Here is a 13,907-nt window from a genome sequence, read left to right on the forward strand (position 1 = left end):
TTTGTAGGGTAATTTAGGTTTCCCAAGGCTTCAGCCTTTGACAAGGAAACAAAAATATTTAAATGTCAAAAATATCAAAGCCAAGCCTTTTAGGGTCTAGTTTTAAATCAGCAGACTAGCAGAAATGTTCCTTTGTCTAGCTATGTTCTCTAAGAATTGAGGCTAACTCCAAAAATAACACAAGAAGCTTGTATTTAAAACAAAAGAGCCCTGGTGGCGCAGTGGTTAAATGCCTGTACTGCAGCCATTTACTCGAAACCAGAAGGTTGCGAGTTCAAGACCAGCAGAAGGGCCCAAGCTCGACTCAGGCTTGCATCCTTCCGAGGTCGCTAAAATGAGTACCCAGACTGTTGGGGGCAAATTAGCTTACTTGCTAATTAGCTTACTTGCTGTTCACCGCTAAGATCTTTGGAATAGCGGTATATAAATAAAACATATTATTATTATTATTAATGGCTATATCCTAATCTAGCTAGTGAATGGTTCATATAGAAAAGAAATCTTTATCGTACCATCTTTCCAAAGAAAATTGAGAGAGGGGGAAGATGGATGACAAACAGTGCAACTGGATATCTTGAGAGAGATTGTCTGTTTTTTTAATCAAAGGGGGAGTGACCTAAATCACATGGTTAGTTTGAATGAGAGAGAGAAGAGAGTTTGCATGCAGGAAATCCCTAGCTATCTAAGGAGGGAGGGAAAGAATTCAAAAATCTTCCAACAGTTTTGAGCAAACTTGAGTCCCAAACATGGGAGAAAGAAGAGATATAAATCTAAGAAAGAAAATTGAACAAAGTAGAAACATGTAGCTATAAGAAAAGGATTAAAAATACAGTGCATCTGCGCCATACACAGGCGCACTATACGCAGCTGAAGCCATGTGGTAATACAATGAATGGTGTGCACATGTCACTGCACCACTGCACCTGAGCCCCCTTATATTCAATGGGGCTCAAGAATACACATTTCTTGCTTACGCGGGTGGTGGTGGTGATGTCCGGAACGGATCCCCCATGTAAGGTAAGGGTCCACTGTACATTGAGAAAAAATAACTGTGGTGTAACACTACTAGGATTGCTAAGGAAGATTTCATTCAGGCAGAGGATTTTAAAGTCTTGGGGGATAGCATCTCAACATCAAAAACTTGACCTTTTATTGCAGCATCATAACCATTTATTTCCACATTATCCTGTAGCATGATTATCTACACCCAGATTAGAAACACTTTCAAAATTAAGGTAGTTGTCCTTATCAGGGTGTGGCTGGCCCCAAACACAGAGAGGGGAGGGAATGTTTTTACAGCCCAGCAGAGTCTATTACCCTCTCGGCTGGTACCACTTCAAAGGATGTGAATGTCTTAAACCTTTTCGTTCTATGGGGCAATAAAAGAAATGATCAGCAAATTTGGATTAGCAATTGATACAAAGCAAAGCATTTACTAAAATCCATATCCTCTTTCATCTCTGTAGTTATCTCTCAAGTAACTACTTTGACACTTCCACCCACAAAACATATCAGGGGCATCCCCCCACCTTCTTTTATAAAGTAAACTCTGGCCTGTTACAGACTGCCAAAATAAAGCTGCTTTGGGTTTCTTTGGATGTATGCTGTTTAAATGATGCATGCATCCTAAGAATCCAGAAGCTGCACCAAAGCTGCACTCCAGTGCTTAGGAATGGAGTGTGGCTTTGGCACGATCTCCGGACTCTTAGGATCCATGCATCATTTAAATAGCATACCTCCAAAGAGACCCAAAGCAGCTTTATTTTGGCAGTCTGTAACAGGCCTCTGTTACTGCATTTTCCTATAAGAAATTCAAAGTTTTTATATTCACAACACAGAACACTTTCCCTCTCTTGAATATATTAAATGATTAGAGTTTTGCAGGTATACAGAAACCTTTTGAAGTAATCCTCTGTATGTAGTATATGACAAGATGTAACTAAATCTGTGACAAAAATGGTAGAAATCGTTGCCTAGTCCAGATGAATCAAACCAGAATTTGTTATTATGGTATTTGATTAAATACAGCCCTTAATCTCATGGGAATCACCAGCTGCCAAAGAGGAACAGCTGAACAAGTATTGCTACCATAAGCTTGTTATTTAAGGGTAGTGGCAGGATTAAGAAAATTACCCAAACTAGGTCAAACAAGCAGAGAGCTGGTGCAGACGTTAGCTGTTCTTGCTCATTTGTTATATAAGAAGCAACAGAATGAGACATGGTGTGTTCAGTCTTCAGTGGCCAAGGTGAGAGGATCATGCACCAGAAGAGGAAGCAGTGGGATTGCCTGCTGTCAGCAGGGAGCAGGAGGTATTTTGATGGTGATTTTCCTGCTTATAAACTATAGGTACCGGAGCTGTCTCAAAAACAAAAGACCAATTTCTTCTTGTTTCACTGATGTTTCAGATAAGCTGCTTTGTTTCCACTATCTTTTGGGAGGTGAGGCAAAATAATTGGAGGGATAGATCAGAACGGCATTCAAATTCAGAGCCCCTACCTCTAGATTACATATGAGTGAAATATGATCCAGCCACGCTAGGGGGTCAATTACAGCAATAATAAAGAGGCAAGTATGTGCCTTTATTAAATATCAATGTGTGATATTGATTGGTTTGGTGGAGGAACATGGGTGCTCTCTTCGCCTCTTACTTGAGAAACTTGTCTGATTGTCAGTTGCGCATGAGTTCATAAGACACAGTTCTTACTTGTGATCCTAAAAGCCTACAATGAAAGTGCTAGTCTTCTTAGGCTATCCAAGTGATGCTATACTTTAAATGCTCATCGTTTGTCTGACAATCAACTTACTGCTTCATATACAAGGCCTGCTCTTTTTGTTTGTTAATGAACCTATTCAACTCAGAATTGTTAGTGGATATTTAAAAGGAGGGTATCCACTCTCTGGATAAGATCTGATCTATAGACAGATAGATTATATATACTACAGATAAATTAATAAGCTTTTTCACCCACTCACCCAAACATATATAAGTAAAAAAGTTACACAAAGTTCACGTAATACAAATTGAGCTTCCACCCAGTGGGTAACATGGATAAGTAGAAACATGCTGGTAAACAAATGATAAGTGTAACAGAGGAAGACAATATATAAAATAATGTTATCTAGGAATGAGTTTCATCTTTTTTAAAACAGCCGTGCTTGGAAGACAGTTATCTCATGGGTTGTCACTATACATAAATGAGAATTCTAGTTTTGGAAATTTGAGGAACATGTCATTTCCTTGAGTTTAAAAATTCATATTTAGTCACCAAGACAGCATGTTCTAACCGCATACTTATTCTTCTCAAGATCCAGAGTGAAAGTGAAGATATCCCAAATTCCTTTTACTAGAAAGAAGAGAAAATTCACTGTACTGTATTGTGGAGGAAAAAAACAAAATAAAACAATGTACAAATTAGTGCAATACAATAAACCCATAGCTTCATTGTTAAAATGCACATAGAAACACCAAGACCACACTACTAACACTCACTAGAATGGATTAGTCAGTTATTGATCCTTTGCTGCCCCTTGCTGGAGCTTCATATAAAGATGATGATGTGTTTTCTAATGGAAAAACCTAATTAGCACAGGGATGGTTTCTGCTCTTCTGAGCAAGTGGACATTGACGTCACTTTGAAGCAGCAGAACCCTGAAATATTTCTCAGAATGCTAATAAATGTAAGTTTATCAGAATGCTAATAAACAGGTTAGATACACGTTATTGTTTTAACAACCTTGGCTCCTGGTGACCCTGTGGATGAGTTCTCCAAGGCCTGTTACAGACTGCCAAAATAAAGCTGGTTTGGGTCTCTTTGGAGGTATGCTGTTTAAATGATGCATGCATCCTAAGAATCTGAAAGCTGCACCAAAGCTGCCCTCCAGTGCTTAGGTGTGGCTTTGGCGCTACCTCTGGACTCTTAGGACGCATGCATCATTTAAATAGCATACCTCCAAAGAGACCCGAAGCAGCTTTATTTTTGCAGTCTGTAACAGGCCCAAGACTCCCTGTCCTCCACTGCTCTGCTCAGGTTCTGCAGGCTTAGGCCCAGATGTTCATGATGTGGCCAAAGTACGACAGCCTCAATTTAATAATCCTGGCTTCTAGGGAGACCTCAGACTTGATCTGTTCAAGGACCCATTTCTTTTTTGCCGGCCACCGTATCCTCAATTGTCTTCTCCAGCTTCTTACACACCATTCCTTCCACCATTCATCCCATTTTCCTACTGTCTCCCTCACTTCTCCTTGCACTCTCACCGTGTGCCCCTCCATCACCCACACTCTTGCTTCTGTTTGGTCTGAAATACCCAGATAGGACTTTGTTCTTGCAGAACCATTTGACAGAAGAGTGTTTTGCACCGTAGCTCAGGTTCTACAGGGGGTAGGGATATTTTTATAATGAAAACTTAGAATCTGACTAGAATTTGAGACAGCCATGGCAAAATCACAAAGTGGATGTGGTTGAAGCACAAATGGATTGGGAATAATAGTTCTTTTTTTTTCAAGATTCTCAGGTAATATCACACAATAACAGACAACACTTTTCTCTTACTTTTATTCCCCCAGTTCCCCACCCACACACTATATGCACTCACTCCTCCTTCCCTATCATCCAACTCTCTAGCTTCCGCCCCTCCTTTTTTGCTCCAGCTGCAGCTGATTTATGAATCTTAGCCAAACACTACAAAAAGCTGCAATTAAAGATTAACAAGGACCCCTGCTAAGGATTTTAAAAAGGCTTCTGGAAGTGAACAATCAAAGTTGACTAAGTGATGGTTACTCTTGCCTTTAACACTTGGTTAATGACTGGAAGGTCATCTAGAAGCTACAAGAGAGCCAGAACACAAGGGGAAGACATAGATTGTGTTCCATCAGTCGGCCACAAGAGAAATAAATTGGACTAAAACAAAATAAAAATGAAAGAGTGAATAGAAAGGTGCATGGTGAAGGGAAGGAGGAAGAGCCAGTCCTGAGAAATGTAGTAATGTTTTTTGTGGGTTTTTAGGGCTATTTGGCCATGTTCTAGAAGAGTTTATTCCTGACGTTTCACCAGCATCTGCGGCTGGCGTCTTCAGAGATTCAGAGATCAAGGTGATTTAAAAGATGCACTGATAATCTGGCTGCAGATCCTTATTTTTATTTTTTACTGTGAAGCTATCTGGAGACACAATTACATACAACCACCAACTATCCATAAATCCAGGAATTACCACCTTAGAAGAAGCATTCTGTCTTCTTGATTACAGAGAGGGGAGTACCTATCTTGTGGTGGGGTCATAACATATGAATCTCTGTTCTAGGAAGCAAAAATGGGCTGTTTTTCTTCAGAACTTTTTATTCATATGCAAATATGCATGGACATTTAAGTATTTAGTTTATTAAAATGCATGTGAGTATTTCTGATTGGGTGAAGCTCCATTAAATCAGATATAATCAGATTTTGGTGAAAAGGTCTGGAAAAGATGAGAAATTGAGATGTGCCAAGGTGAATCAGAATTTTGGATGCTGCAATGAATACCAGAGTACCCAAATGAATTTCTTATTCAGCCAAGACCTTAGATGTGATTTCAACATTAATGTATTTTTTTGGTTGAGTATAACTAATAGACATGGATATTATTTCAATTCCTTGATGATTGAATTGAAAAAGCCCATAGAATGTTCAACAGGGATTCTCTTTAGACAAAGTATACTTAAATAAGCAGTACAATTATATCTACCTTTTAGGTCAGGGCCAAGGAGATCAATTATTGTTCCCCCCCCCCCATTAAAGGTAAAGGTAGTCCCTTCACATGAATGTCTAGTCATAACTGACTGTACGGGATGGTGCTCATCTCTGTAACTAAGCCGAAGAACCAGCGTTGTCCGAAGACTGCTCTGGTAGTCATGTGGCTAGCATGACTGCACTGAATGCAGTTACCTTCCCACTGAAGTGGTACCTATTTATCTACTTGTATTTGCATGCTTTTGAACTGGGACTAGTGATGGGAGCTCACCCCATCATGCAGCACTCAGGCCTCGAACTGCCAACCTTCTGATCTTCCGATCATCAGATTTAGTGCAGCATAGCTGGTTAATCACCCACATTAGCCTCCCCAATTCTGTATGCGTAGAAATTTACATTAAAGCTGCTTGTTAGCATTACAAGTTTCAGTAGTCACTTTAGAAATACATATCTTTCAGTGACCATTTTATCTTAAGTGCACTTCCGAACCACACTGTAGGTTATTTGAATCCAGTGCTGTTGTGAAAGCTGACCATATTTAAATTAATTCCTGCTATAAGCCTGAAATCCCAAAGACAACACAACTGCTACCAATGTAGGGAGATAATTTGGGTGTGTTTATTTTTTAAAAGGGCTAGTTTATACATTCAGAACAGTAGTTTTCCCCTTGCCAATTGCCGGTTGTTACTGGATATTAAAAACAAGTCTTTTGAGATGATTTTTATGTAGAATATTATTGTACAAAATATAAAAGATTCAGTTCAGAATATTTTGTTGATATTTGCCATCAAGTTGTTTTTTACTTATAGCAACATTATGAATAAGCGACCTCCAGCTCATCAACAGCCCTGCTCAGGTCTTGCAAATTCAGGGCATGTGTTTCCTTGACTGAATCAATCCATCTCTAATGTGCTCTTCCCCCTTTTACCTACTGCTTTCCACTTTGTTGTTGTGACTTCAAGTCATTTCTGACTTACAACAACCCTAAGGTTTGGGGTTTTCTTGGTAAGATTTGTTCAGTTGGGGTTTGCCTTTTGCAGGATAAGGATGAGAGTGCTTCACTTGCCCAAGGTCATCCAGTTGGTTTCCATGGCCAAGTGGGCATTTGACCCCTATTCTTTAGAGTCATGTTCCAATGCTCAAAGCACTACACCATGTGGACCTTGCTTTCTGCTTTAGTGAGCATTATCATCTTTTCCAGTGATTCATGTCATCTCACGATGTGTCCAAATTTTGATAACATAAATTACCCATTTTGACTTCCAATGGAAATTCAGGCATGATCTCGGGCCCATTTATTTGCCTTTTGGGGGAGCAGTCCATGGTGTCCAGAGAACTTTCCTTCAACACATTTCAAATGAACTGATTCTCTTCTTGTCAGCTTTCTTTGCTGACCAGATTTCCACATCAGAAACACTGTGTATGGATGATTCTGACGTAGGTGTTTTATGATATATATTTACATTTGAGAATCTTATCTAGCTCCTCTATAGCTGCCTTTTCTAGTCTTCTGACTTCTTGACTGAAGTCTCCATTCTTATTTAAAACTGAGATGGAATCACCAGGGCACCACCTTTGTGTAGTGATGATGCTGGTAGTACTACTGTTGTAGGTTCTCCTACATCAGACAGGCTTTTGCTGAGGAGCCAGATTAAATGTGCAAAACACCTACTGGACAGCATCATTAGTGGGAGGTGACACTGGCGTAGAGTATCTCAGAGACAATGACAATTGCAGCATAGCTAACACTGGTTAATACTGTGCAGAAAGAGGGACTGTTAAACCACTACTGTCTTTCACAATGAAAAACCTATGATGAGACACAATGAAACAAGAAATAGTGCCAGAAGATGAGACTCCCTGGTTAGAAGGCAGTCACCAAGTTACTGGAGAAGAGTAGAGGACAAGTACATGTAGCGTTCTGGCTAATAATGCAACTGGAGTTAAGCCAAAAGGATGTTCAAGTGCAGACCTGTTCAGAGGTGAAAACCATTTCTGAAATGGCATAGTGCGTATAATAGCAACATGGAATGTGAGAAGAATGAATCATGAGAAGCTAGAGATTGTAAACCAAGAAATAGAGCATATAAACATTGCAATACGTGAGCTAAAGAGGACAGGAATGGGACATTTTGAGTCAGAGAATTACATTTTAATTTATCAATTTTCAGGAAATGAAAATCTAAGAAGAAATGGGGTAACATTAGTAGTGAGAGTGATGTAGCAAATGCAGCCAGGGGGTATAATGCATAGTCTGGCCAAATATTATCAATAAGATTTCAGTGGAAACGTACCAATATAACTATAATACAAGTTTGTACTTTGATAAAATAGGCAGATCAAGAACATATTGAAAGATTATCTGCTGGAATATGACATGTTGCTAATTATAAGTGATTGGAACACAAAAGGAGGAAACTGAGCAGAATCAAAGATTGTAGGGAAATTTGGCCTAAGATTAAGGAATTAAGTAGAAGAGTGACTGGTTGAATTTTGTGAGGCCAATAGTTCATTCATTGCAAACACATTCTTCAAATAGCCAAAGATATGACTGTATACATGGGCATCACCTGATGGCCAATACAGAAATCAAATAGACCACATAACTGTAAACTGAAGATGGAGAAGGTCCATTCTCTCTGCAAAAACAAGATCAGGATCAGGTTGTAGCACAGGCCATGAATTGCTAATACAAACAATTAGATAAATACTAAATCAATTATTGTACAAAAATACAAACTGAAATAAATACTCATAGAATTTAAAACCACATTAAAGAAAGTTTTGAGCCTAATAAACCAGGGGCCTGAGCAGATGGAGGGGAAAAAAGGGCTTACCTCTGCGGTTTCTTGATTCGCAGGAAGAACCTGCTGACAGCACCACTGGCCCCCACAGTGGGCTGAACCCCCACAAGCAATCTGCACTGCCCCCTTCATCTGCAAGGACAGATCACCAATATGGGGCATTAGAGGATATAAGCTGGGCCATGCCATTATTTTTTTCTCTTCCTCCCCAAACACATGTGCACATGAACATGGACATGGCTCCAGCAGCCACCAATCACCTCCTACGTACCACCCAACTGCCAGCCCATTTGATGCCCCATGCAACTGGCCATGGGACCTCACACTTGTATGCACAAGTGATCAACAATCCATACAGTGCATAGGTGTGCCCAGTGACACACTGGCACAGCACAACCATGCCCCCTCCCTACTTCCCCCTATAGCTTCCTGTTAGATTGGCCAGTTTGTTAATGTTATGGTCAAATTCATTGCATTGTTGGCAATACCCAAGTTGGTCATCATTTCGCTTCATAGGGAATGTGATGGGTTGATCATGCAGCTGACCACTTGTTCACATGTGCAATCGATTTGCGAACAGGCAACAACAGCAACAACAAAAACCCTATGGACAACAATAGTGTCAGTGGCTTGCTGATCCTTTCCCTGTTTCTGCACCAGCATGCAGTATGGTGTAATAGTTGACGCTTTCTGGCTTGAACCAGAAGAAACTCCTCCAGTATTTAGCCCCAGAGCACAGCTTTGTCCCAGATTCCTTCTGTGTTGGCCACATGCAACAGGTAGGTTTCAGAATGGGGAAGAACTGTATTTTAATGCTGGTACGGACATTCCCCAGGAGCCAGAAGAACTGTGGACCAAAGCCAGGGACATTTATCATTTAAAAGACTACGGCGTTTTACAGACCGCTGCTTTGCGGTGGTCTGCCGGCGCTGCTCTTTGCTCCGCGAAGGAGTCACAGCATACAAACCGCGCGACTCCCTCGCGGAGCAAAAAAGAAGCTCCAAAATGGAGCTTCTTGCTGCGGCGCCGTTATGACGTCGCGGGACGTCCTGGGGACGTCCGAAATGGCGGTCTATAACCCGCCTACCATTTGAAAGACTACCCATCACCAAAGAGAAGGAAAATCTCATTGGATGCCAGTTTAAATTCTTTAAGAAGAGAAGAAAAAAGGAAAAGGTGACATAAATAGAGCAAGAATCCTGAATGCAACTGTTCAGTGACTTCTGGACAGGGACAAAGAGCACTACTGTAATAATCAATGCAAAGAAGTAGAAGATGAGAACAAAAGAGCTGTTCCATAATATCTGAGAAATCAAAGGCAAATTTAAACCAAGAGTAGGGATGCTAAGTGACCACCAGATATCACACTACATCATTATGAAGAAATAAAACAGATGATTGAAACAATACACTAAATACAATACACATCTTCATTTGGAGTAGAATGTTGATATACTTGTGCTGTAGCAGTACAATTGATGTTATATGTTTTGTATTCTTGCTATATTTTGGTGCTGGCCATGTGCAGTAAATAAATTCATTCATTCACTAAATAAATCTTTAAAAGAGATGAGATTTAAAAGAATGATAGAGAATTCATTAATCCATCAGAAGATTCAACCATAATTTTAGAAAGTGAAGTGGAAGCTGTGCTCAAAGATCTGGATATAAAATACATCACCAGGAATATGTGGCATACCAATAAAGCTGCTTAAAATACAGAGGCAGAATTCATTCTAATTCTAGGTAAGATCTGCCAACAAATATAGAAAACAATATAATGGTACACAGACTGGAAATATTCAATATACATTCCAATCCTTAAGAAAGGAGACAGTTCAGGTATCCACTGGACTCTTGCATTAATCTCCCATGCCTTCAGTTGTGTAGATCATGGAAAACTGTGATTCACTCTTAAAGAAATAGATGTGTGCACAATATTTGATTATCCTGATCCTTAATCTGTATTCACGACAAAAGCCACCAGTTAAGCAGTTAACAACAAAAACAAAGTATAGCAACTCTAAACCACTATCTTATTGAAAGGCTGGTACCTTCCCTCTGCTCCATTTTTCCTGGATAGCTGGCTCCTTGCTTCATATGGAGATATTAGCTCTCTCAACTGCTGTGCTTTTCAAGCAGCTTCAGGTATATGAGAGATGGCTAGGTATACAAACCTGTACCAAGGTTTCCTTTGTCTAAGTACTCAAGGAAGTATTTCACTCTAGCAAATCCTTAAATCTGATTTGGCCAGGATATCAGTGGTTATATGATGTCTCTTTAGAGCAGCAATGTCCAAACTCTGGCCCTCCAGGTGTTTTTGACTTCGGCTCCCAGAAGCCTCAGCCACCTTGGTTTGGGATTCTGGGAGCTGAAGTCCAAAACACCTGGAGGACCAGAGTTTGGACATCATTTGTGGAAAGCTAGAGGGCTGCATTAGGCCTCTAAGAGAACTTTTGAGGGCTGCACAACTCATTACCCCTGTTCCAGCTAAAAACAAACACTTCCTATTTCAAAGTTAATTTGTTTAATTTAATTTAATTTATATCCCATCACAGGATTCAAGTTGAGAAAAAGGTGGACATCAAAATGTGGTAAAAGAAAACTGGATAGAGTATCTCAAAGATGTTGCATCACAGCATCATACAGTATAAGGAAAATGCCAGAATGTTGAAGAGAGGGGGGGCAACTTTGCTTCTGGATACGTCTAGGTTCCAGTTAGGATGAAGCTCAATTGCACTCTCCCACCAGTGCAAAACAGGGATGTGAATCTTTTATCATCATCCTCTTCTGTTCTTCTACTTTACCAAGCAGGGGCATTTTGGAAGTTTATTGGAGTTTATTTTGCAGTTCCCCATTTATTGTATGCCATATTTCCCCATTTTTCACCCTGCCAATATTCAGCTTTCTAGCCTTCTTTCCTAATCCCTAATTCCAGTTAAAAAGAAATATAAAACGAAATATAGTGCCTTAAGTTGAAGAGCTTACTTTGGATAGTATTTAGGGTAGGAAGGTGGTGTTCTGTTCACTGGCTTTAATCCTTTATTTCCTTCTTAGTTCACCCCCTTACTTTAATTTTCTCTGCTACTTCCCTTCCTGATTACATTTTCTTCTTCCAGTTTCTACAATTTCATCTCTTTGCTTCTTTACTCTTGCTCCCCCTTCTGTGCTGTGTGCTTTGCATGTCCTGCAAAGAGATACTGTTAGGCAGGAGGAAACAACATCCTAGATCTACCTTTTTATCCCATTTCTTTGCTTCAGCTTCTATTAGGTTTGCATGTTGTTATGTACATCAGTGTGGGTTGATGCGTTTCAAACATCAAATGCCATGATTATACTGTGCACTCAGGCATAGGCCATCCATTCAAGACACAAGAAGAAGGGACAAGAGTCTTTGTCAGCAATAAGGCTGGTACAGCCCAACAGAAGCTGCACATCAGTTTATAGTGATAGTATCATGCAGTATTTCTACGTTTTACCAAATGGCTTTTGGGGCCTCCTTAAGGAATATACAGTACAATGCTCAAGCTGAGTACAGCAGGGCTGTGATACTAATTCAATAGGCCTTAAAGCAAGCTAATACATATAAGTGTGATAATCTCTTATAAAAATAGTATATGACAGCTGAGAATTCTAATAACTAAATCATTCAACAATCTTCAATGAACAGAGCCCACTAAAGAAGCTAAAAACATATGTTTTTAAAAAACAGTTTAAAGGCTTTTGGTAAGTGAAACATTGTAGCACTGGCAGAATGGCCTTTTGCATCTCAGGTGACTTGATCTCAAGCATGCCCCATCCTGTATCATCTCTATTTGCCATTCCATCAAACTATGGTATCCACTAGTATCCATGCAGCAGCAATATATTTTAACTGGCACTAGTACTACTAGTAGTACAAGAGGTAGCAGATGACATTCTTGGGTTCACCTCTGATGAGCCCTTGGCTCCAGCCTCCAACTCCATCACCTTTATAGTGGAAGAGGATATGGCCTAGTTAAGAGTGTATCTGTGTGAAGAAGATATGGGAGGAGTTCTTGTGTGAGCGAGATGAAAAGAGAGGAATGGAGGGAAGGAATGACAGAAAAAAGAAAAAAAAGTTCCTTTTCTAAAACAAAATATAATGCTCTTGATTTGAGAGTAGCTAACAGCAAATGCATGAAAATGGTATCAAACACAGCAAAATAATGCTATGATTGACTATACTAGACTTTCAGCTTGTCTCTGTTTTTCCTCACAGTCATCTCTAATCTCTTTCTGTCAGACTTCTCTCTGCTCCTGGCTGACCTCCTACAAGCCAACACTTAAACCACTGACACTCTGACACACACTGGCACCAGCATTATTTGTATTAAGAGGACGAGAGTACACAACTTATACAACTACAGGTTCACAGAATCTCCCACTGCTGCTTCGAATCAAAAGCTTTAAGCGAGAGGAGACCAGCATGGGTCATACAGTAATAATCCAATCTCCCACATGGTAGGATGTGGTAGGATTTTTCACTATCATCCCATCTGCTCAAATTCTGCCTGCCCACTCTGCAGGAGTCTGCGGCAATAAAGGACCTTAGCCTTACAAAGCCTCTTTATTTAAGATTCCATAATCTGCCCTTCCTTAGGAATGTAGTAGGATTTTCTGAACACCCTGCCATCTGCTCAGAAGCTATTTGCCCGCCCTATAGGGTTTCGGTACAATACTAATCTCCCCTTTATTTTTAAAATTCTTCCATGTTTTACCATTAGGATGATGCCACAGTCTGTTCAACCTTTCTTTTGACTCACACATTTGGAAAGCCTTGCCCTACTTTGAAGCTCACCTCTTACCGGCCTCTGCCATCTCTGTGGTCTTTCCTAATCTCTCTCTGTCAATATCTCCTCCTCTCCACTGACCTCACATTGAGCTAGAACTTAAAAAGATGACATTTCATAAAACTTGTGGCAGGAGACAATGGTGGTAAGGGCACTTTCACCTTCCCTTTTACTCACCACTTGACCACTTTTTATGTTGAGTGCTTTGCATGTCCTGACAAAGACATATTATTAGGCAAGAACAAACAACATCCTAGATCTTTTTATTCAATTTTATTCAATTTCTTTGCTTCATCTTCTGTTATGTTTGCATGTTGTTCTGTACACTGGAGTGGGTAAAAAGTACAACAAAAATCTGCACTAGTGACTTAAGCAGTCAGTGTGCTGTACAGTATCTACAATATTATGTTGATATACGTGAATAAAAAATAAAGAAGTGCTTCCACTAACATTTTCAGAAAGTTCATCAGTTGAGGAATAACTGGAATTCTTGTTGTTAATGGATATCCTATTGAGTTTAAGACCTATAAGCTTATGCATTGAGCCTGAAAGACTTTTCTTCTCTTCT

At 39.9% G+C, this 13,907-nt stretch overlaps 1 protein-coding gene across 3 annotated transcripts in view; it reads right to left on the reverse strand.

Annotated features, from left to right (window-relative positions):
* The window catches only part of LOC121935044 (poly(rC)-binding protein 3-like), a 230,046-nt gene that overhangs the window by 111,873 nt on the left and 104,266 nt on the right, over positions 1 to 13,907 (reverse strand). Inside the window, exon 1 of one of the 3 annotated variants that reach the window (XM_042476094.1) lies at positions 8,562 to 8,622. The exons of the other annotated variants lie outside the window; for them this stretch is intronic. The gene's annotated coding sequence lies outside the window, so the exon portion shown is untranslated. Of the gene's footprint in view, positions 1 to 8,561; positions 8,623 to 13,907 lie in introns of those variants that run through there. 3 annotated transcript variants of the gene reach the window in all.

This window comes from Sceloporus undulatus, chromosome 6 (assembly GCF_019175285.1).
Source record: "Sceloporus undulatus isolate JIND9_A2432 ecotype Alabama chromosome 6, SceUnd_v1.1, whole genome shotgun sequence".
Taxonomy (NCBI): Eukaryota; Metazoa; Chordata; class Lepidosauria; order Squamata; family Phrynosomatidae; genus Sceloporus; species Sceloporus undulatus.